Source organism: Canis lupus, chromosome 24, assembly GCF_011100685.1.
Source record: "Canis lupus familiaris isolate Mischka breed German Shepherd chromosome 24, alternate assembly UU_Cfam_GSD_1.0, whole genome shotgun sequence".
Lineage (NCBI taxonomy): Eukaryota > Metazoa > Chordata > Mammalia > Carnivora > Canidae > Canis > Canis lupus.
The window spans coordinates 5,606,990-5,628,201 of NC_049245.1; the positions used below are offsets into that span (position 1 = coordinate 5,606,990).

The 21,212-nt window shown below is 47.2% G+C and overlaps 1 long non-coding RNA gene across 1 annotated transcript; it reads right to left on the minus strand.

Moving 5' to 3' along the window:
- Positions 1-973: 973 nt before the first annotated feature.
- LOC111092220 lies at positions 974-19,192 on the minus strand. The gene is made up of 3 exons (XR_005377352.1): positions 19,005-19,192; positions 2,628-2,748; positions 974-1,100 (listed from the first exon to the last, which is right to left on the minus strand). It is a non-coding gene; the product is annotated as an uncharacterized LOC111092220 (long non-coding RNA).
- Between the last annotated feature and the right edge of the window lie 2,020 nt (positions 19,193-21,212).

Genomic DNA, 21,212 nt, shown 5'->3' on the forward strand with positions numbered 1-21,212 from the left:
AAGCAGGCCTCCCCAAGCCGGTCTCTTTTCTTTGCCTGAACTTCCTCCTGACCCCCATCTGTGTATTTGGACCCCTTCCCCATTGCCCCTTGCCTCCCGGCCTGTTAGCCTCAGCTCTGCCTTCTCCCTAGTCTCCTCCTTGACCCACCTCCCCTCTCCTTCCTTCCCCCCCACCCCCCCACTCCCTGGCATTCTTTCCCCTCCGCCTTGAATTTTCTAGTCAGACCACTGCTTCTGGCAAAGCTGGGCTCCCGCCTCAGAGAGCTGGCCCCTCCTGCAGCAGGAGATGACACTGGAGCAGCTCCTCTGTCAGCAGTGGCTCAGGTTGTGCGCTGGACACATATACAGAGTTTACTCAGGGGAAATGTATTCAGGCCCTGCCCTTGGGGAGCTCACAGTTTATGGAAGAGCTGGACAAGACACAGGCAATTTTGACAGTGTCCTAAAGCCCAGCAACTTGGACAGTGCCCAGCAAGACGCTGAGCCTGGTTGTGGGGGATGGGGGCGGGGGCAGTGTCTGAGGGGATGTCACCAGCTCCAAACAGCAGGAGTTGGAGCTGAGTTAGATTCAAGGTGGAGAGTGTCCCCAGGAGAAGGAATGGCACGCAGAAACAGAAGGTCCTAATTAAAACCCATGGAAGGGTCTTAAGTGAGGGAGAGTTATGTTCTGATTTACACTTCAGGAAACTCACCCTGGAGAGTGGATTTGAGTGGATCAATCTAAAGGCAGGAAGGCCACTGGGAAGTCACTCTAAGCCAGAGATGAAGCCTGTAGTAAGGCAGAAACAGAGAGGCTGGAAGGATGAGATGGCTTTGAGGAATATTTGGGGCTTGGGGTTGGAGTGTGAGGCATGAAGAAGAGGTGAGAGTAAAGGGTGACATTCAAGTTTCTAGCATGGCTATCTGAATGACTGGTGTATCAGTCAGTTACTTTTGTGATGATGTTACATAAAACACAATCCCACAACCAACTCTTTATTTCATACCCCTGAGGCAGGAGGTCTGCTGTAGTTGGCTGATCTTGAGTAGGCTTGCCTGGGCTTGGCTGGGGTAGGCTTCTGGTTGGGTTCAGGATGCTCCATTTGACTTCATTCCAGAGCCTAAGCCAAAGGGCAATAACTAACTCGGACAGGTTCTTGTATGGCAAATCACAGGAATGCAGATCATGCAAATATCTTTAAATTCTTCACTAGTATCACATCAACTGCAGAAGTAAACTGAAGGTCACCAGGGGAGACAGGAGATAAAACCCCTGGGGACTGAGGGCTGGGGCTGATCTTCCCTGGAAAATGTAGTTGAGTCTTCTGCTCTTTCTAGACTAACAAAGGTCACTCTTGTGTGATGTATTTCTCAAGTCCTTGAAAGGATGCTAGGGAACAGAGGTATTGCAACCAGAAATGGGTAAGACTGGTGTCTACAAAAGTCTTTGTCCATCCAACAACTATCCATTGCATAGCTGCTTTATGGCAGATTTACCATTCCCCCCTATGGGGTACACATGCCTGCTGGAGTCACAGCCTTAGTTTACAGCCTCTGTCCCCCTTGCATGGAAAATAGGCTTTTGGTATCCTGATGGATAGTTGCACCATCAAATTGTAACTTTGATTAGAATTTTAGAATAGTCAGTTACATAAACCTAATGAATTTAAAATTGCTGTTGACTATAACAGAGACCTGAAAAATAGTGACTTAAAACCCCAGGCATTTATTCTTTGCCTTATGAGGAAGTTTAAAGAAGGTATGCAATCCAGGGCAGAACCCATATTTGTTACATCTTTCTGCTCTATTGTTTGCAGTAAGTAGTTTCTACCCTCAGAGTAACCTCATGGTGTAATATGGCTACTGGAGCTCCAGCCATTGTATGAACTGCAGTCTGGAAGGAGGAAAAGCAAAAGGGGTACTCCTCTCAGTTGAGACAGATGCCTCTGAAGCAGGTTTCCTGGAAGCCCCATCAATGCTAAGGCTTACATCCCACTTAGTCACTAGTCCACATCTCACTACAAGAAAGACTGGGAAATGTAGGTTTAGCTGAATATATCCCTTCCCTGAATAAAGTCAGGGTCCTGGTACCAAGTCAGAGAGTGAGAGTAGATATTAAGTAGCATACAGCATTTTTCTCCCACACCCTCTGATCTTTTTGCTCCCCAAAATGGAGAGGCAGTGGAATATAGCAGGAAAAAAAGCCCTGGCTTGGACTTGATCAGAATTGATCCCAATTTCAATTTTTACTGGTTGTGGCATCTGGGCAAAGTCACATAACCTGTCTGAACTTTCTGGTCCTTCTTCTGCAAAATGAATTGTTGACCATATTTGCTTTCCAGCATCCAGGGGGACCAGGAAATCTATGAATTATAACACACTATACACAAATTAATAACAGAAAAATTGAAAATAAAGCAAAGACGCTTTTCCCCTAGAAGGGAATACTTGATGGTCAGCTTCTCCCTAAACAGAAGGGATTCCCCTTTGCTCTCATTGCTGCCCTGCCCCCTAAGCTGTCATGCTTTTACCAGGCTTATCTCAGGGTGGGGGTGAGGCAGGACTCAGACAGGAAGGAGCTGAGCCCTGTGGATGTGCCTGGTATCCCCATGCCCTGGGGACATTAGGTACCTCAGGAGATTGTCTACCTGTGGATGGCTCCCCTTGATCCAGGGCTTCTCAGCTGTTCTGGCCGGGCTGTTGACTTGACTCCACCTTCACTGGGTCTCTCAAGGTGGTATGGGCTTCCCATGGCATGGCAGCTGGGTTCTGAGTGGGAACATCCCAAGAACAAATGTTTCACGAGGAAGAAAAGAGAGACTGCCACCTCTCTTATCAGCCAAACTGGAAGCGGCATTCATCATTTCTGCCCAGGTTCAAGAAGTGGAAGAACAGGCTCCCCCTCTCTGTGGAGAACCGCATTTATGTTAGGAAGTGTGAGGATTGATGGTAGCATCAATCATCTCAGAGAGCAGCCACTACAGCCCTCTTGGCTGTATGTTAAAATCACATAATTTCACCTGCCTGGTAAAACACGGAGTACTGAGCGCACCTCAGAGACTGCCATGATTAGTAGTCTGAGCATGGGTGTGATCATATTTAAAAGGTCTGGAGGTGGGATGCCTGGGTGGCTCAGCAGTTGAGCATCCACCTTTGCCTCAGGCCGTGATCCTGGGGTCCTGGGATGGAGTTCCGCATCTGGTTCCCTGTGAGAAGCCTGCTTCTCCCTTTGCCTATGTTTTTGCCTCTCTGTGTGTGTCTCTCGTGAATAAATAAACTCTTTTTAAAAAAAATACAGAATAAAAGGTCTGGAGGTGATTCTAATGCACAAGGTTGAAAACCATTGGCTTACTTCAACCTTGAAAACACACACACACACACACACACACACACAAGACCCAGGAAGGGAAAGAGCCTAAGACTTGATCCATGAAGCCTGGGAGGATCCTCATCAGCTTTTAGGAGGCTCTGCTCCCCCTTTTACCTGGGTTGGTTTGGTTCTCATGGGACCTTCTGCCTGCAGTTGCCCATATGGTGGGAGAATATAGGAACAACATGGAAGCCAGGGTGGGAAACCAAGTGGGGATAGGGCCAATAGAGTTTATAAAACTAGCCAGGATTATCATTGACCCCAGACTTTTGATCTGAAATTGGTAGGTTGGCCAGTTTTTTCCCATTGTCTTCCCCAGGAATTAACTTGTGGCAGAACATGGTACAAGCTCTAATGAAAATGTCAGAAATCTCATTTTTAGAGTATTTTGGGTCAGTAAACCTACTGATAGTTAATATACCTTTCCCCCAAATGGCAGTACCTAAAAAGATGGTTTCCAACACCTTCATTTCAGGATGGAGAGGTAGGGAGCATGCTCATGAATATTCATGGTTCTGCCTACTGGCCTCACATATTAGAAAATATTCCTAAGGCTAATGAGCTCTTAAATTTCTTCTGTGCTAGAGAAAGAGGTTTTATTTTTCTGGATAATTTATTTTGGTGGCTGTCCATTTTCTGAAAGGGATCCTTCCTTTAAGACCCTGGGCACATTTCAAGAGCAGAGAGGAGTTTAAATGCCGCGCCCCCCCCCCCCCCCGGCCCGCCCCCCAGAAGCCCGGAGCCTGGAGGTAATACGGACGACGGTGGCGGTGGCGGTGGCGGTGGCCCTCGGAGGCTGGGAGGCAGCAGCATGAGGCGGTCGCCGGGGCCCAGCTCCCAAGGAGATCAATGTGTAACCAACCCCGCTGCCAAATGCATAAAACCACGCGACGGAAGACACGGAATCGTGAATCTGGACAAGACCTAATTGGGATCGGAGAGTCCTGGGCCTTTAAGGGACCTTATAAGACATTTGTCCAGTGACCTGTGAGACACCGGGACCCCCATTTTTTACTGTTGCCGAAGCGGCACCGAAGAGCAAGGCGGCCTCCCCTCTGCCCCTGCCCCTTCCCCCTTCCCGCAGTTGTCCGGTCCAGCTGTTGGGGGGCTCTCCTTCCATCCCCCACACGTTCTCTCTGCACCTTCCACCTGCTCTGGGAGGAGCATTTGCGCTTGCGCCCTTCCTGTCCTCTGCACTCTGTTCCAGGTGCAGGCGCCCGGACCCCTGAGAGTGGCATTTCCCAGCCTCCCTTGCCTGCACACAAGCCCTCTGCACGGGGCAGAAATCCCAGGCATTCCCAGGCATTCCCAGGCTGAGACGCACCCTCCCAGTTTCCGGTCTGGGCTTTCGAGGCTCCTCTACAGCTTCTTCCCGGGCCCCCAGGGCAGCCCCAGCGAGGACTCCGACCGGACTTGCCCGAGCCACTCACAGCGTCTGCGGGGCTGGGCTATTCCGATTGGCTGGTCTGGGTCCTAGGACGCCCGCGGTGTGAGCTTGGGGCTGGCGGTCCCGGTTCTCAGCCGCCCGAGGACCGCGTCCTGGGTGGGGGCTCCCCAGGGCGACCAGCGGAAGGAAAGTAGGAAAGCATCCCGGACGGACAAACCTGTGGCTGCACTGGCCACCCCGCTTCTTACTCCTCGCGGTGAGGGCTCCAGCGGCGCCCACAGGTTGTGACCCTCCCATATACTGCCCTGGCGTGGGGAGGTGGGAAGCACCAAACTTCTCAGGCCCGCCTGAGTGTAAACGTATTTCAGTTTGGGCTGCCCCGGAGGCCAGGACTTGGGTAAATGGGTAGTTTATTTGAGAAATGACCCCAGATGCCCCGGGAGGGAGTAAGTAACACAAGCAAGAGAAGATCACCAATGGTGGGTGTGCTAATGACAGGAGGAAATAGGACTCAAGTGCCCTTGGGGACCTTTTGAGAGCTTGTGTCGTTTTATCATTGCAAACAATATCTCAGAATCGTGCATAGGGGATGAGGACGCAGGAGTTCTTTACACCACTTGGCACCATCCCTCCTTGCTTGGTCACTGCTCCTGAAAACAGTCTCTCCCCCAGCATTTCTGGCCAGATTTGCTGGGGGCGGGGCAGAGGAAGGGGAAATAGAGGACACTCTCGGGCAGAGCGACATGGATGCTCAAAGGAGGAAGCCTGTAGCCTGGCCCAGAACTGTCCCCTGAGGCTACGAGTGACTTCCGAAGTGGGCTCTGCTGCAATCTGTCACTTTGACCGTTGCAATGGACCGTGAGGTTAGGACTACTCCATTTGCTTGACACTGAGGTTCAAACAATTGCAAAGCTCTGATACTAGAGATGCTCTAATAGTAGACAATCTGATTTTTAAAATAGAATGACTTAATTTGCAGAGTTCAGGGTTTTAAAAGTTTCTTCCACAAGTTTGACCTGCATTCTGTTTTGAAAGTTTATTATAGTTGATCATTAATTGGCATTAATAAAGGCCCTGGCAGTTATTATCTGATAGTGATAAGCATTTTGAAACTTAGGAAATAGGCCCGCAGGTGAGAAATAGTAAGAGCTTCATGCTTCACAATGTTGATGTGGGCTCAAGATTGGCTGTAGCCCTACAGGGTTCATGAGATAGTGGGCCACGGTGCTTGTGAAGCATTTCCTGCTACAAAGGGAAATCATAGCTTATCTCTGGAGCCACTTTGTGCCCCACCATGAACAAGGTTCTGGCAGGCGGCACTCCCTGTGAGCCAGCCTCACTTTTCAGACATCATAATATAAGTTTTTAGGGTTGTTTTGAAAGCCTCTCAAAATGTAAATTCTCACAAATCAAGGACTAGATGGGGTCCTGGACTCTGTGGCTTTCCTCTCAAGATCCCAGGCCTGGAAACTTGGCACAAAGGGGGCATGAGGATCTCTTTGGCTTAGACATGGTAATGAGACAATAGGATAAATAACTTTCCATTTTGCCTCAGTAACATTAAGAAGCTGGTTGACCAGCTCCCTGGCTATAGCTGTGTGGCATTGGGCAAGTCACTTAACCTCTCTGGAATTGAGCTAGCCATATAGAAGATGAGGGAGTTTAGTTAATCAAGTGGCCAACATGAGGCACTGGTGCTGCCACTGCCCCTCCCTGCCCAGGGCATACGGTGCTATTCCTTTATGACACTGTGGTAGGGATTGGCCTCAGAACCCTTCTCAACACAATGAGCCAGGAAGCCACTACCAAGCAGGCAGAGTTGGCAGGTGGGTTGAAACCCATTTGTCATTCCTGGACAGGATGATCTCTAAAGTTCCTTCTAATTTTAAATAACTGGAGTCAGTGAATATGTAAACCAGAGGTCAGCAAACTATGCCTATAGGCCAAACCTGGCCCAGTGCTGGCTTGTGTGATAAAGGTTCTCTTAGAACACAGCCAGGTCCACTTGTTTGTATATTGTCTGTGCCTGCTTTTGTGCCATGGTGGCAAAATTGGGTAGTTGTGATGGAGACTGTGTGGCCTGCAGAGTCTAAAATACTTGCTATGACGTTGTCTACAGAAAAAGTCAACCAGCCTCTGATTTGAACGTCTTTCCTTCCCTTCAATCTTTTCTTCCATGAGTGAAGTTCCTTTATCCCTGAGGGTTCTGTATATGGCAGAGCAACATTCCAAGTGCCTGTGGGCCTTCGTCATCCCTAAGTCAGGAGAGAAGGAGACAAGTCGGTGGGAAGGTATAGGGAACAGAATCATACAGTGGGGTGAATGGAGAGGGGCGGTGAGATGGGGTTAGCAAAAGGAAAGATAAAGGTATATCCAGACAGGAGGGGCAAAGGCTGTTCTTTGTGCTGTCACCGAAGGGCCACTCTGGTCAGCTTGCCTGGCATACAGGTTGGAGGCCGAGCCAGTTGCTGTAGCTCTGTGCTCCAAGAACCTGGGATGGCCAGCTGCCCACTGGCTTCCATGAGCAGTTTGGCATGAAATGTACAGGCTTGGGCTCTTGTATTGTTTCCTGAAGGGAAACAACCACCTTTTCCTGGTCCATGGACAGCCACCACTCTGAGCCTGGATGTTGGCAGGAGTGTTAGCTCCCACCCTGGAAGGCTGAGTCAGGCTCTGGGACCTGGGTGCTGCTCCCCCAGCTGCGTAGGATGGGCTCCTGTATCTGTGTTCTGTCCGTGGGCTCAAAAATCTATCACCCAGTGAGTCTTACATGATTCTTGGGTAGAGCAAAGTCTACACTCTCTTCTCTTCTTCCCCTCCCTGGTCTGCTGGGATCCCTTTTCCAAAGTCCCTGTGCTTGGCTGCTAGTGGCTCACACCTAGGGCCTTTGGGGTCCTGGGGAGCGTTTTGGTCACATCAAGAGCCTGAGGTGCTTGGGTGACTAAGTCTCCCTGTGGGGCAGCTGGTAGCCAATGACTTTTGGCAGAGAACAGAACCCATCTCCTTTGTCTCCAGGTGTAATTCCTGCCCCAGCTCCCCAGAGGGTTGGCCTGAGGCTGGGACTTAGTCAGATTTATGCACATTTAGGTCAGGCCATCACCAGGCCCTGACTGATGGGGCTAATGAACACAGATGATCCACTTTTAGATTCAGACAGTTAATTATTCACATAGACAGTGAAAGAAAGCATAAGCCAAAGGCGCCAGCTCTTCAGATCCTTGTCTCACACACCAAAAAAAGATGGTACTAACGCAACGAGACCAGATGACCACAAGGTGGCTTGAGGTTACCTCGTTGCTGAGGGGCCAGTTCTAGGTGGCAGCTTTAGGGGAGCAGGGCAGGAGACCCCATCCCTCATCAGACACGCAGAGGTGAGGAGAAGCTGCCTCAGGATAGCCTGTAGGTGGATAGAGAGGCGAGTGGGGACAGCCTCCCACTCTCTCCTGCTCCCGGGCGATCCAGGTGTCCCTCCAATGCTCAGTGAGAAGTTCCATTCCTGCTGCTGTTGTAATCCATCACAAACTGGGAGGCTTAAACAATACAAATTTATGGTACAGCTTTGGAGGCCCGAAGTCTGAAGTAGGCTTCTCTGGGCTAGAGCCAAGATGTGGCTGGGTTGCACTCCTGCAAGCCATAGGGGAGAATCACTCTTTTCCCCTCTGCCAGTTTCTAGAGGCCTGGGTCCCTTGGCTTGCGGCCCTGGCCACACTAGCCCAACTTCTGCCTTCGACCTCACATCTTTCTCCCTCTTACGAGGACCCTTGTGATTATGCTGGGCCAACCCAGGTAATCCAGGATAACCTTCTCATCTCTAGATCCTTAACTTAATCCCATCTGCAGAGTCATCTTAACCACAGAAATGAGGATAGTCACAGATTCCATGGATTAGGATGCAGATATTTTGCAGGGCATTGTTCTGACCACCACACTTAGATTAGCTGTGCTTCTAGCCTCTGCACCCCTGGTCTGGATATAGGCAACATGGCCAGGGTGCTGTGGTAGGCCGGCGCTGCCTAGCTTCCCCATTCTTCCCCATCTGGCCCCTCTCACACTGTACTAGTTGTCCCTGGAAAACACTCCCTTAATAAATTGCTTGTTCCAGATCTTTGGCACTGGGGAAGCTGCCCTAAGATGGCGGGTTACTCCCTGTGTGGAGATGAGTACTTGGGAGGGTAGTGGGACTTGTTTCCTTTGCTGCTGTGCAAGATTATAGACCAGGGACCCACCTCCTCAGTTAATTAAGGAGAAGTTGGCTAGAATTCCTGAGGAATTATATAAGCCTGGCGGACCTGTGGGAATGAAGGTTGGATGGGAGTGTCCTAGACCATGTGGTTCAGAAAGGTTCAGCAAGGCCTTTGGGGAGGCCTGGAGCCAAAGTTGCTCATGAGAAAGCCCTGTGTCCCCCAGGAATGGGCCACCCCAGTTCGTGCAATGCTCAGTCAAGGGCTGGGGGCAGTTGGTGGGAGGTGAGGCCTCTGGGCAACAAGGCCTCTGGGCAACAGCTTCATAGCCCAGCTTGGGCAGGGCTGATCCCCTGGGAGCATTGTTGCACACCTGTTGGAATCACCTCTGGAATTATTAAAACAATCCCGATCCCAGGCCAATCAAATCATGGTTTTCTCAGGGTGAGGGGTGGGGAGGGGAGCCTGACTTAGGTATCTTTCTATCGCTGCTCAGGTGATTCTGATGTCAGCCAGGACTGAGAACTGCTGTGTCTAACTGCTGTGTGATGCATGTTCAGCTCATTCAACATGCATTCACTGGGCCCCAACAGCATGCCCTGCATGATCCTAGGTTATCCCTGAGACTATAGAGCTAGCATCTTACAGGGTGTGAGTCACAAGGGGATACAGTTTTGTGTATGCATTTTCACATGTGAGGAGGGGAGAGGGGGGTCAGGGAGGGTGGAAAAAACAAGACCTGGGGGGAAAAAAGAAGACACAGAACAGGTTTTTAAAAGAAGACATTAGGGTGCCTGGGGGGCTCAGTCAGGTAAGCATCTGCCTTTGGTTCAGGTCATGATCTCGGGGTTATGGAATTGAGCCCAGGGTTGGGCTTTGAGTTCACTGGGGAGTCTACTTCTCCTTCTCCCTCTGTGATCTCTCTCGTTCTCACTCTCTCTCAATTAATAAATAAAAAATTGGAAAAAGAAGTCATTCAATGTTGGTGAAATGGCTGCTTTTCAAAATATATATATATATATATATATATATATATATATATATATATATATATTCATTCTTTTAAAACCAGACTGAAGTATATACTGTTTTATTTCACTTCTTTTAAAAACTAAATCTAGCACCTCCGCATATTTGAAAATAATGGGATAGTTTGACATCTACTGGATTTCAGAAACTTGTTCCCTTGGAATTCCAGCCTCACCACCAAATGAGTAGAAGCTTGGTGAAGGATTCTCCCATTTACTACCCTTCTTTAAAAGAAGTGATAGAGACAGGGCTGTTTTTAAGTTGGACTGAAGGAGAAAAACTTTTTGTCCTTTCATCCCAATCCTAGTTGTTAGAACACAGTTAAACTTAGAAGTTGTGATTGAACATTGTACACATTTTAAGTCTTGCAATGGTGCTTTAAGTATCAATGTAGCATGTGAAAGGCATTGTATAGACAGGTAAAATTTCCTTTTCTGAGCGTCCAATGTGATAACAGCACCTCTTCATCTTTAACTTGAAATCAAAACTATCAGATTTTATTTTTGTATAATTTAAAGAAGGTGAATTTAGGGGACTAGAAGACTCTAAATTGGCTTCTACAGATCCAGTGACTTAAATGTAACCAGTGTGTTGGGATTTTATAGCTAAAATTATATTTGTGTATATAACTTTAACTAATCTGTAAATTGTAATGAATATATTTGCAATTATTAAATGTTACATGATAAAAAAAGAAAAAGAAAAAAAACACCCTCTCATCTTGACCCCCTCGGCCAGCCTGACTCTCTGGGTTGGCAATGGGTACAGTACTGGACAACCCTAAACCGTGAAGGTGGGCCTGGCTCTCTGATTCCCAACTCATAATTGCACCATCCCCAGAAGGTTGCAGGAAAATGATAGCTTCAAAGACTGGTGAGGTAGGAGCTGGGAGCCAGGAGGTGGATCAGGATTCTGCTGGTATGCCTGGGTGTGGGGGGTGGGGGGCAGGGGAGCCCCTGGGAGGACTAGGAAGGGCCACTCTGAAATCAGAAGGACTAAAGAGAGGCATTGGAGGCATTGACTACGATGGTTAGAAGTACCAGTTCTCAGATATGGCCCATATCAAATCACAGTGCTGCCATTTGCTATCTGTGTGGCTTTGGATAACTTTTCACCTCTCAAAACCTCAGTTTCCCCATCTGTAAAATGGTGTTGATAACACTGCTTCTCTCCTGAGGTTAATATGAGGAGTCAAATAGAGCATCCAGACAACTGTGTAGTGACAGGCAAAATAATGAAGTTGGATCTCTATTTCTTTTTTTTTTTAATTTTTATTTATTTATGATAGTCACAGAGAGAGAGAGAGAGAGAGAGAGAGAGAGGCAGAGACACAGGCAGAGGGAGAAGCAGGCTCCATGCACCGGGAGCCCGACGTGGGATTCGATCCCGGGTCTCCAGGATTGCGCCCTGGGCCAAAGGCAGGCGCCAAACCGCTGTGCCACCCAGGGATCCCTGGATCTCTATTTTGCACCATGTCCACAAAATTTACTCAAAATGGACCAACCACAAGACAAGAAAAGACAAGGATAGATCTTTATGACCTCAAATTTGGCAGCAGATTCTTAGATATGACACCAAAAGCATGTGCAACAAAAGAAAAACTAGATAAATTGAGCTTTATCAGAATTAAAAACTTTTGTGCATCAAAGGGTATTAGCAAGAAAGTGAAAAGACAGCCTACTGAATGGGAGAAAGTACTTGCAAATCATATATCTGGTAAGGATCTGGTATCTAGAATATATGTGTGTGTATGTGTGTGTGTGTGTATAATCTTAAAACTCAACAACAAAAAGACAGCACCATTAAAGAAAGGGCTTGGGCAAAGGACTCAAATGAATATGTCTCCAAAGACATCCAGATGGCCAAGAAGCACATGAAAAGATGCTCAGCATCATTAGTCATTGGGGAAATTGAAATCAAAACCACAATGAGATACAGCTTCACACCGCATAGAATGGCTATAATAAAAAAACAAAACAAAATAACAAGTGTTGGCAAGAATGTGGAGAAATTGGACTCCTTGGAGATTATTGTCGGGAATGCAAAATGGTTCAGCCTCAGTGGGAAAGAATTGCCAGATGACCCAGTGATTCCACTCCTAGGTGCATATCCAAAAGAATTGAAAACCAGCTCTCTAACACATACATGTACACGCGTGTTCATAGCAGCACTATTTTCAATAGCCAGAAAGTGGAAATAACACAAATGCCCACCAGTGGATAAACAGATAAATAAACTATGACCTATCTATACAATGGAATATTATTCAGCCACAGAAAGAATGAATCGGTAGATACATGCTGCAGTCTGGACGAACCTCAAAAACATTGTGTTAAATGAAATAAGCCAGACCCAAAAGGTCACATATTGTGTGACACCATTCATACAAAATATCCAAAGTAGGTAAATCCATGCAGACAGAATGCAGACTGGTGGTTTCCAGGGCCTGGGGCTAGGGGCATGGGTGAGGAATGGGGAATGACGGCTTGGTGGATATGGGGTTCCTTCCTGGGGTGATGAAAATGTTTCAGAATCATCATTGGTGCTGGTTGCATACACTGTGAATGTACTAAATGCTACTGAATTGTTCACTTTTTTTTTTTTTTGAAGTTGGCTCCATGCCCAGTGTGGAGCCCAATGTGGGACTTGAATTCACAACCCTGAGATCAAGACCTGAACTGAGATCAAGAGTTACATGATCAACTGACTGAGCCACCCAGATACCCCCAGAATTGTTGGCTTTAAAATGTTTTTTCTTTTAAGATTTTATTTATTTATTCATGAGAGACACAAAGAGACAGAGACAGAGACACAGGCAGAGGGAGAAGTAGGCTCCATGCAGGGAGCCTGATGTGGGACTCGATCCCAGGACCCCGGGATCACGCCCTGAGCCGAAAGCAGATGCTTAACTGCTGAGCCACCCAGGCATCCCTGGCTTTAAAATGGTTAATTTTATATTATGTGAATTTCACTTCAATTAAAAAAATAACAATTTTAAAAAGAGACTACCCAGGTAGATGCTAGCACCCTACTGTTGTGCTGGCTCAGCAAGTCATGGTGTGGCAGCTGGTAGCTGTCAATATTCCTGTCTCCGCAACTGGGATCAGTGTGATCCCAACACTGCTCTTGTCTCCTTGGACCCATCCCATGCACACCACCAGGCCAGTTCCTCCCCAACCCCAGGAAGGAACCACCAGCTGTCTCTTCTCATCTGTTCAGTTTTAGGTGATAAAATGTCCTCAGGCACTCGTTCAGATAGAAGACTTGACTCAGTTTAAGTCCTGATATGCCCAGTGCAGTGTAATCACCCAAACTCTGGATGTGACGGTCCTGCCTAGCTCAGGTGTGTTCCCGCAGCCATGGGCAAGTGGGCGGGATGAGCTCTCTTGCTATTTCTCTGGCTAGGGCACATATTCCTCCTTGGCATTCACCTTTGACTCTTCCCGAGGGAAGTTGAGGGACAATGGTGAGGGTCAGGAAAGGGGCAAGTCTCAAGAGGACTTGAAATGGTCTTATTGCCACCCTCTTTCACCCTCATCTGCTACCTGACAAGCCTGCAGGCGCCCTTGCTCTGCCATTGCCATCCATGGGGGCCTGGCTGGCTCCAGGGCAGCCACCCAACCCCCACCTCAGGCTGATGACCACACCTCTGGCCTTCAGATTCCTAGGCCCTAGGACTAGGAGACTATAGGGTCTCATTGATTTCCTTTGCTCCAGGTTGAGCAGGTTGAGGGGGAGGGTAGCAGCATTCCCACCCCATTCCTGGGAGGGTGGGCCTCACAGCCACCAACCACTTCCCTCAGAGAATTCTTTGGTCACGTTGGGTTCAACCCTTTGTAACCTTGAGGTGGTCAAGAGACAAAGTGTCACATGCCTGGTTTCCAGGCATCACTTTTGGAAATCTGGCCTGAATTCCCTTTGGCATGCTGGGATCGCCCTTCATTTGCACATTCTTGGCCTTTAGGCCTCAGGAGAAATGAAGATGGAAAGAGTTCCTTTAAAAAATCCTGGTACATTTTTTTGTCACAGTATGCCTTCGTTTCCTGGAACTGTTGTGACAAATTGCCACAAACAGGTGACTTAAAACAACAGAAATATATTATTTCAGAAATCTTGCAGTTGGAAGTCCAAAATCAAGGTGTTGCCAAGTGCTGTGCTCCCTCCGGAGCCTCTATGCGAGAATCCGTCCTTCTCCAGGCATTCCTTGGCTAGTGGCTACATAGCTCCATCTCTGCCTCTTCCTCCAGTAGCCTCTGCCCCCCATGTGTTCTCCTCTCCTGTCACCTAATCTCCCCCTGCCTCCCTCTTATAAGGTCACCTGCATTGGAGTTAGGGCCTACCTATTTAATCTAGGAGGATCTCATTTTAAGATCCTTATGTTAATTTCTTCCATGAACATCCTTGTTCCTTGCATCCTTGTTATGCAAATAAGACCACATGCATAGATTAAGTTGGATTTATTGAATGGAGCCACCATTCAACATAGAATTTCTTCCCCATTTATTTTCTTTTAGCCTCATTCTCTTCTCCTGTACTCCTTCCCTACCACAGACAACAGAGGAGATTTTAAATGACCGCAAATTCTTTGAAACTTCTCCCATAAAGACCCCAGAATCTATGTCCCTCTCCTTGAATCTGAGTGGGCTTGTGACTGCTTCCACCATTAGAGTGTGGTGAAAGTGATGCCATGTGACTTCCACACAGCCTCCTCCTTGCTTGCTGGTACTCTGAGCCTCTGTAAGAACCCAACTACCCTGAGACTACCATGCAAATGCTAGAGGCACTCTGGTTGACAGCCCCAGCTGAGCCCCTGCCAAAATGCCAGACATGTCAGCAAGCTGCCTTGAGCCCTGCAGACCACTCAGCTTCCCGCAGATACCACCTAGTGACCCCAGTCAGTGCCCATGTGGAGCTCATCTCCTGGCAAACCTATTTAAGGTCCTGACCTCTGGAATCCACGCAATAGTGTAGAATGGTTGTTTTAAGTCACTAAGTTTTGGGATACCTGTCACTGAGCCATAGTAACTGGAATAGCACCATTCAGTCTATTTCTTTGCTTGAAAATATATTTTGTTGTTTTGGGTGCATGCCTTTAAGTTTATATAAATGATTTCATGTTATAGATCTCATTCTACTTTTTCCCCCCACTCATTACTTTTATAAAGCTCCCCACCATACAAAATAAGTGCTATCTGTTTTGTTGCTTCAAACTGTTGGCTGGGCCTCCGAGCTGCATGTAGTGTGCACAATTTCTCCACCGGAGGACATTCATTTTCTTTCTGGCTTCTACTATCACCAGCACCACGATGCATAGCTCTATCCTCAGCCAATTATAGATTTGTAAGAGCAAATCTGGGGATTTACTCAGGGGCAGAATTTCTGGGTCACAGGATGAATGACTTCTTTTTAGAGCCAGAAGTGTGTTGACCATGTCAGTTCACACTCATGTGCACCAGTAGGTGGAAGGTCCTTCTATTCCAAATCTTTATCTCACTGTTTTAATTTTCAATTTGTGTGATTACTAGCAACATTAAGTATTTCTTTAAGTTGTTAGCTTTGAGGTTTCCTCGTATGTTGATTGCCTGGTCGTGTCCTTTGCTCATTTTTTTTATTGGGTTTGCTTTTTCTTCCTCGTTGATTTGCAAAAGGGTCTGCAAGGCTTGGATACTAATTTGTCTGTTTGAGACATTGCAAATATTTTCCCTCATTTTGTTATCTGCCTGTGAACTTTGTGGAATAGAGATCCTTAGTTTTGATAAAGCCTATTCACCAATATTTTGTCTTATTGTTTGTGCATTTAAGGGTGTGTTTAATTTTCTACCTTTGGACCATAAAGGTGTTCTCCTACCATGTCTTCTCTTGCAGTTAGCATCTTATTTTAGGTCTTCAACCCAGCTAGAGCTCATCTTTGTGCGAAGTGATAGGTGGGGATCCGATTTCATTTTTCTTCATGTTTACCCAGCACCATTTACCAAACAGCCAGTTCTTTTCCAGTTGATTGTGTCAACACCAGTATTTCTTGGCAGAAGAGTCTGTGTTCTCAGCCTTGCCTCCACCACCTAGATTATAAACTCCTTAAAGACAGAGGTGCCCTCTACTTCTTCCCTTCTTCTTCCTCATGCATTTTCTCCTTCTTGAAGCCTAATGTCTGGCATGGTCCTGTGCATGGAATGGCTGCTCATCTACTGGTTAATTGGAATCTCCAACCTTCATTTCTTTATAATAAGCACTATTGCCTGGAAGGCACATAGAATTGTTAAATTCACTGAGCTTTGTGAAACAGGGAGGGAACATCATGGATAGAGAAGTTCTAGGTTGGGTGACGTTCAGGGTAGCATCCCAGAGAGGCAGCATCCTACCTACCAGGTTGGCAACTCCCACCATCCTGGGGCCCTCTTTCTCCAGAAAGTAAAGAAAATCGAAACTAGCAGGTAACTTTCAAATTAGATCTTAAGGATTGGGAAATTCCATAACATCACCATTATCATGAAATCACAACATGATTCCATAACATTGCCATTAGTACAGGGAAGGGGAGAGGAACTACACTTTTTTGAGCCCCTACTATGTGCCCAACACTGTGTGGTACTGTGTGGCAACAGACCACCAGAAGTCCTGTCCCTGCCTTTAAGAAGTTTCTTGGAGGAGGATGAAATACAAACTGAAAGGTGTGCTTAGTGCATCAATGGAGATAAGCCAAAGGCATTGGATGAGGAGAGGGCTGGCAAGAGGGCAGGTATGAACAGAGGAGTACAATTGGTCAAGGAGCTTGTGAGAACAGAATGAAGAGGATTATGGAAACAGATGGAGAAGGCATGGTAACAGGGTAGGAGGAGAATCACAGGAGAGAGATGTCATGGAGGCCAAGTCTAGGAGGGATATCAGTGTGTCCTACATCATCCCTCAGTCCACCACTGAGTGGAGCTACATGCAGTGTGGACAGTTCCTGTGCATGCAGGTGGCTCCCCACATCAAGCATCCACCATGGCTGTCTGCTTTCTTGCCTGAGGGAGTTAATGCTCTTGGCGAGTGACCCTCAACCCGTGGGCACCAAGAGCCCAGCTAAATGCTTTTGCCTTTCATCCTTGGCAGAAGCAATTCCAAGGTACATTCTGTAAAGTTGCTCAGAGGACCCAGGAGGGATGGAGTCCCAGCTGCCCATAGCAGGATTCAGAAAACATGCTCATTCCTTGTCCCATTTTCCCTGCATCTCACTTCTGCTTCCTGGGACCACCTCCCAAATAAACTATTTGCATCCAAGTCCTTGTTTTGGATTTCACTTTGACTGAACCTGAACTAAGACAGGAGAGTAGAGAGTTTTAAGAAAGAGAGTGAAGGACTGTTCAAAATGAAATGAGGTGGGTAGTGATATTAGCTAAGAAGACTGGCCATTGGGTTAGCAATGAAGAGGCACTGACATCCTTGGTGCCAGTTTGGTGGCATGGTGGGGAGGTGGTCCTGGGGGACTGAGGAAGCAGAGACAGTGAGAGCTGCTTTGAGGAGTTTAGAAGAGAGGGAGGAGACGATTCCTTCACTACCCAGCTGTCCCCTTCCCCCATTCCGACCCGATTCCCACTACATTCTGCCTTCTCCCCTCCACAGAGTTCTCTAACCTCCTTTGGGGGATGGTGTTGCTTTATAAACATTTTTTTTTCTGGAATTTTCCAGACACCCCAGGGTTTCTGCCCCTGTCTTGATGGTACAGAACCATAGTCCATGTACCAGCTCTGTGTTTGGAACTATTGTAGTCTGCTTTTTTGAGGCTGCCTCAGACATCCACCCAGCCATCCCCAGCAGTGAGGTAAGCGGAAAAATAGGCACAGACAAAACATAACCATGTGTCCAAGGTCAGCCAGGAAGCCTGCGGCAGCCTCGAGTCTAAAACACAGAAAACAGATCTCCCAGACCTAGCCCCAGTGTGATGAGCTAAGCCCACACACTTCCAGAGGACGAGGAAGAGAGAGAAGAGGAGGAAAAGGAAGTTCTCATTCCTTTCTGTCTGTAGAGAAATAACCCATGGATGTTGGCAGCATTGGTAGGGCCAGCTGCAAGGAGCCCCATAGCTGCAGTGTCATGAGAGGGTGGGAATGTCTGCTTGGCCAGGCCTGGGCCCCGGTGTCAAGAGCAGACACTGGCCAGCTTCTGTGCTGAGCTCCAGGGCACAAATACACTTGTGAGCGGGTTACCAGGGTTGGCTTACTCCTCCCCAGTGCCCAAGTTCAAATCCAAGTCAGGGAAGGCCTTGGGTTTGGAAGAAAAACAGAAAAGGGAGGGAGAGAGATGGGGGTGGTGGGCTTACATTTACAGACTGAATAATGCCTACCTTGACCACAGGGCAGCACTTAGCCAGGGAGAAGTGCATGGGTGCATGTGTGTGTGTCATGTAAAAAATCCACAGGATTATCAACATGCACCTTCCTGAAGTTAGGAGGATAAAATTTCATATTTTCAAGAGTGTGAGGAAATAGGAAGCACATATACACTTGGGTATAGAATGTAAAATTGTGAATTTTGAATTGACAATAGGAGACTTTAGCAAAATATTTGAGAAGCACCTATTTAGTTTAGTGGTGTGCTTGTAAGTGTTTAACAACCATCTCTAAAACAACAACAGCAAACAGTTCCATTTACAGGACGTGCCAGCTTCCATGGTGTGGATACTCTCTCAATGGCCACTTTCAGCCTACCCGTGTGATACCACTGAATGTGGAGCTAGGGAGAGATGTGCACAATGTACTCTCACAAGCTGATGTGAGCTGGCTCCAGCCTAATGCCAATTCTAGTCCAACCTCCCCATTTCATAGCCCAGAGAGAGAAAACGATCCTCTCAAGGTCATGTGAGGTGTTAGTGGCAAAGTTGGACTCCTAGCCAATGTCCTTCCCTGTATTCCATGCTACCATTTACTATTAGTTTTAGTTGTTTGTCTCTAGAATAAGGGAGGCTTCCTTCCACCAGCCTGAGTCTTTCTTTTCTATTTTTAGAATTGTTTGTGTGTGTATATGTCTTTTTCCACTATTTTATTTGGCCATTCCCTCTGTCAGGAATATACCTACTCACTTGCCCAAAGATGGCATCTTTTTTATCCTTCAGGCTCCAAGTGTCATCTGTTTAGAGAGGGCTTCCTTGACCTCCATACCACATTCAGTCCCCTCCCTGTCACACAGCCTGCTCATTTTCTTCATGTCCTTTAGTGTGTAAAATCATCTTCTTATTACTCTTTTCTCCTCCCTAAAGAGCAGTCTCTGTGTGAGCAGGAACTGCATATTTTTCATTGTTATGTCAGCTTCTAGAATGGGCCTGGAATCTATTCTTTTATTTGCTAGGTATTTATTGAGCACCTACTATGTATGGGTCAGGCACCACTTTGGTACCTCGCTTTCAGAGAAGAGCTGGGTCCTGCTGCTCTAAAAAATAGTGTGTTCAGAGTTACTTTCTGTGGCTGTGTCTGGAGGCTGGGACCTGCGATGCTTTATTCAGGAACAAAGCTGAACAGAGAGGCAGCAGATCTGGGATGCCGGCAATGAGCACTGGCTGTGGAGATGCCTTGGGCTGGTTACCCAATGTTCCAATTATCTACCGCTGCATAGCAAATCACCTCCCAAACCAAGTAGCTTAAAACATAGCATTGTACTATTTTATTTATTTATTTTTTACATGATCTCTTGCTGTTCTGGAAAATGCAATCTGCCACAATTAGCCCATTGAGTTTTAGCTTCTCCGTAGAATTATTGTGAGGATAATACATGTATACAATTTTGAATTTTAATAAGTGAACTGAAACAACTAGCAGATTACCTAATTTACAGAAGGCCCTCAGTGGAGGCGGTCATCCCCTTTATTATCCTTCAGACTCAGATGCTGTTACCTTTAGCTTAATTTTTTTTTTGTTCATGAAAACGTTAGAATGAAAGATTTCTTGGGCAGGGATCTCCAAGTTGGCTTTTTTTTTTTTTTTTTTTAAGTCGGGTTGTTTGAGGTATTGTTTACATACAGTAAAATTCATCCTTTTTAGTGTACAGGTGTGTAACTTCTGACAAATGTGTATACTGTGCAGCCACCACCGCGATCAGGACATGGACCATTCCCATGAACCCCAGCCCCTATGACCCTCTACAGTCAGCCATGCCTTCCCTGGCTCCTAGTAATCATTGATCTGTTTTCTGTTCCCACTCTTTTATCTTTTCTAGAATGTCATTTAAGGGGAATCATATAGTATGCAACCTTTCGAATGCGGCTCCTTTCAGCCAGCATAATGCACTTGAGAGACATCCATGCTGGTGAGTGTCAGTAGTTCGTGCCTTTGCGATGCCGAGCTGTATTGACTGCACCACACTTTGTTTTTCTATTGCAAGCCTGTGTTTGAGATAAGGCATTCTTTAAATGAAGTCCAGTGTGGGAACTCAAAGTATAGAACAGATGAGAACTGAGATCTAGTGGTGCAGTCAGGACGGTGGGGGAGGGGTGGGCAGTCATGGCCCTGAGTCCCAGCCTGGGAAGCCCTTAGGAGGCATCCAGGGGCTCCTGGGAACACAGTTGGAAGACCCCCTGGTTGAACCCATCTGTTCTCTGGCCTCTCTCAAGTTTAGAAGTCTCCGTTGGTTTTATTTTCCTGGGAGTTGTTTTCCATTGTTCCAAGGAGGTGGACCTCAGCGAGAGAGGGAGTATGGGACAAGAGGGAGACCTGGGCTTAGAAGTCAGCTCTGTCTGGACCTCAGCACCATCTTGGGCAGAATCTGGCCCCCTCCGATGGGTCTCTATTTCCCCATCTGCATAATGGGAATTGAATTAAAATGGATGCATGAGGGGCACGCTGGTAGGAAATGGAGCGAGGGTGAGGATGCTGGCTCTTCACCCCAAGGCTGCCACTTTGCTCAGTTCTCTTCCCTCTGTCCCAGCTAAGAGGAAGGTCCCCTCCAGAGCCACCATCTTCTTGAGAAATACTGGTCTAAATGGGGGACAGATGTGAGCAGCAAACAGCAGGGAGGGGATGGGCTGCCAAGTGGGAGGAGAGTCTATATCTGTCTTCTCTGCCAAGAAATGGAACTGCCTCTTGGCCCTGCCCCTTCTGGCTAAGATGACTGGAGCCCTAGAAATCATGTTTCTTTCATGTGGCCAACATGACACCACTCTGATGATGCCTGTGGGGACGCCGGGCCTTCTGGCTTTCTGTTATTTGTCTTGGCCAGGGAAGTGTGGTTAATACACTGTATGGGCATCTTGTAAGAGTGATGGTGTTCTTACTGGAATAAATAATTAATGGTAAAA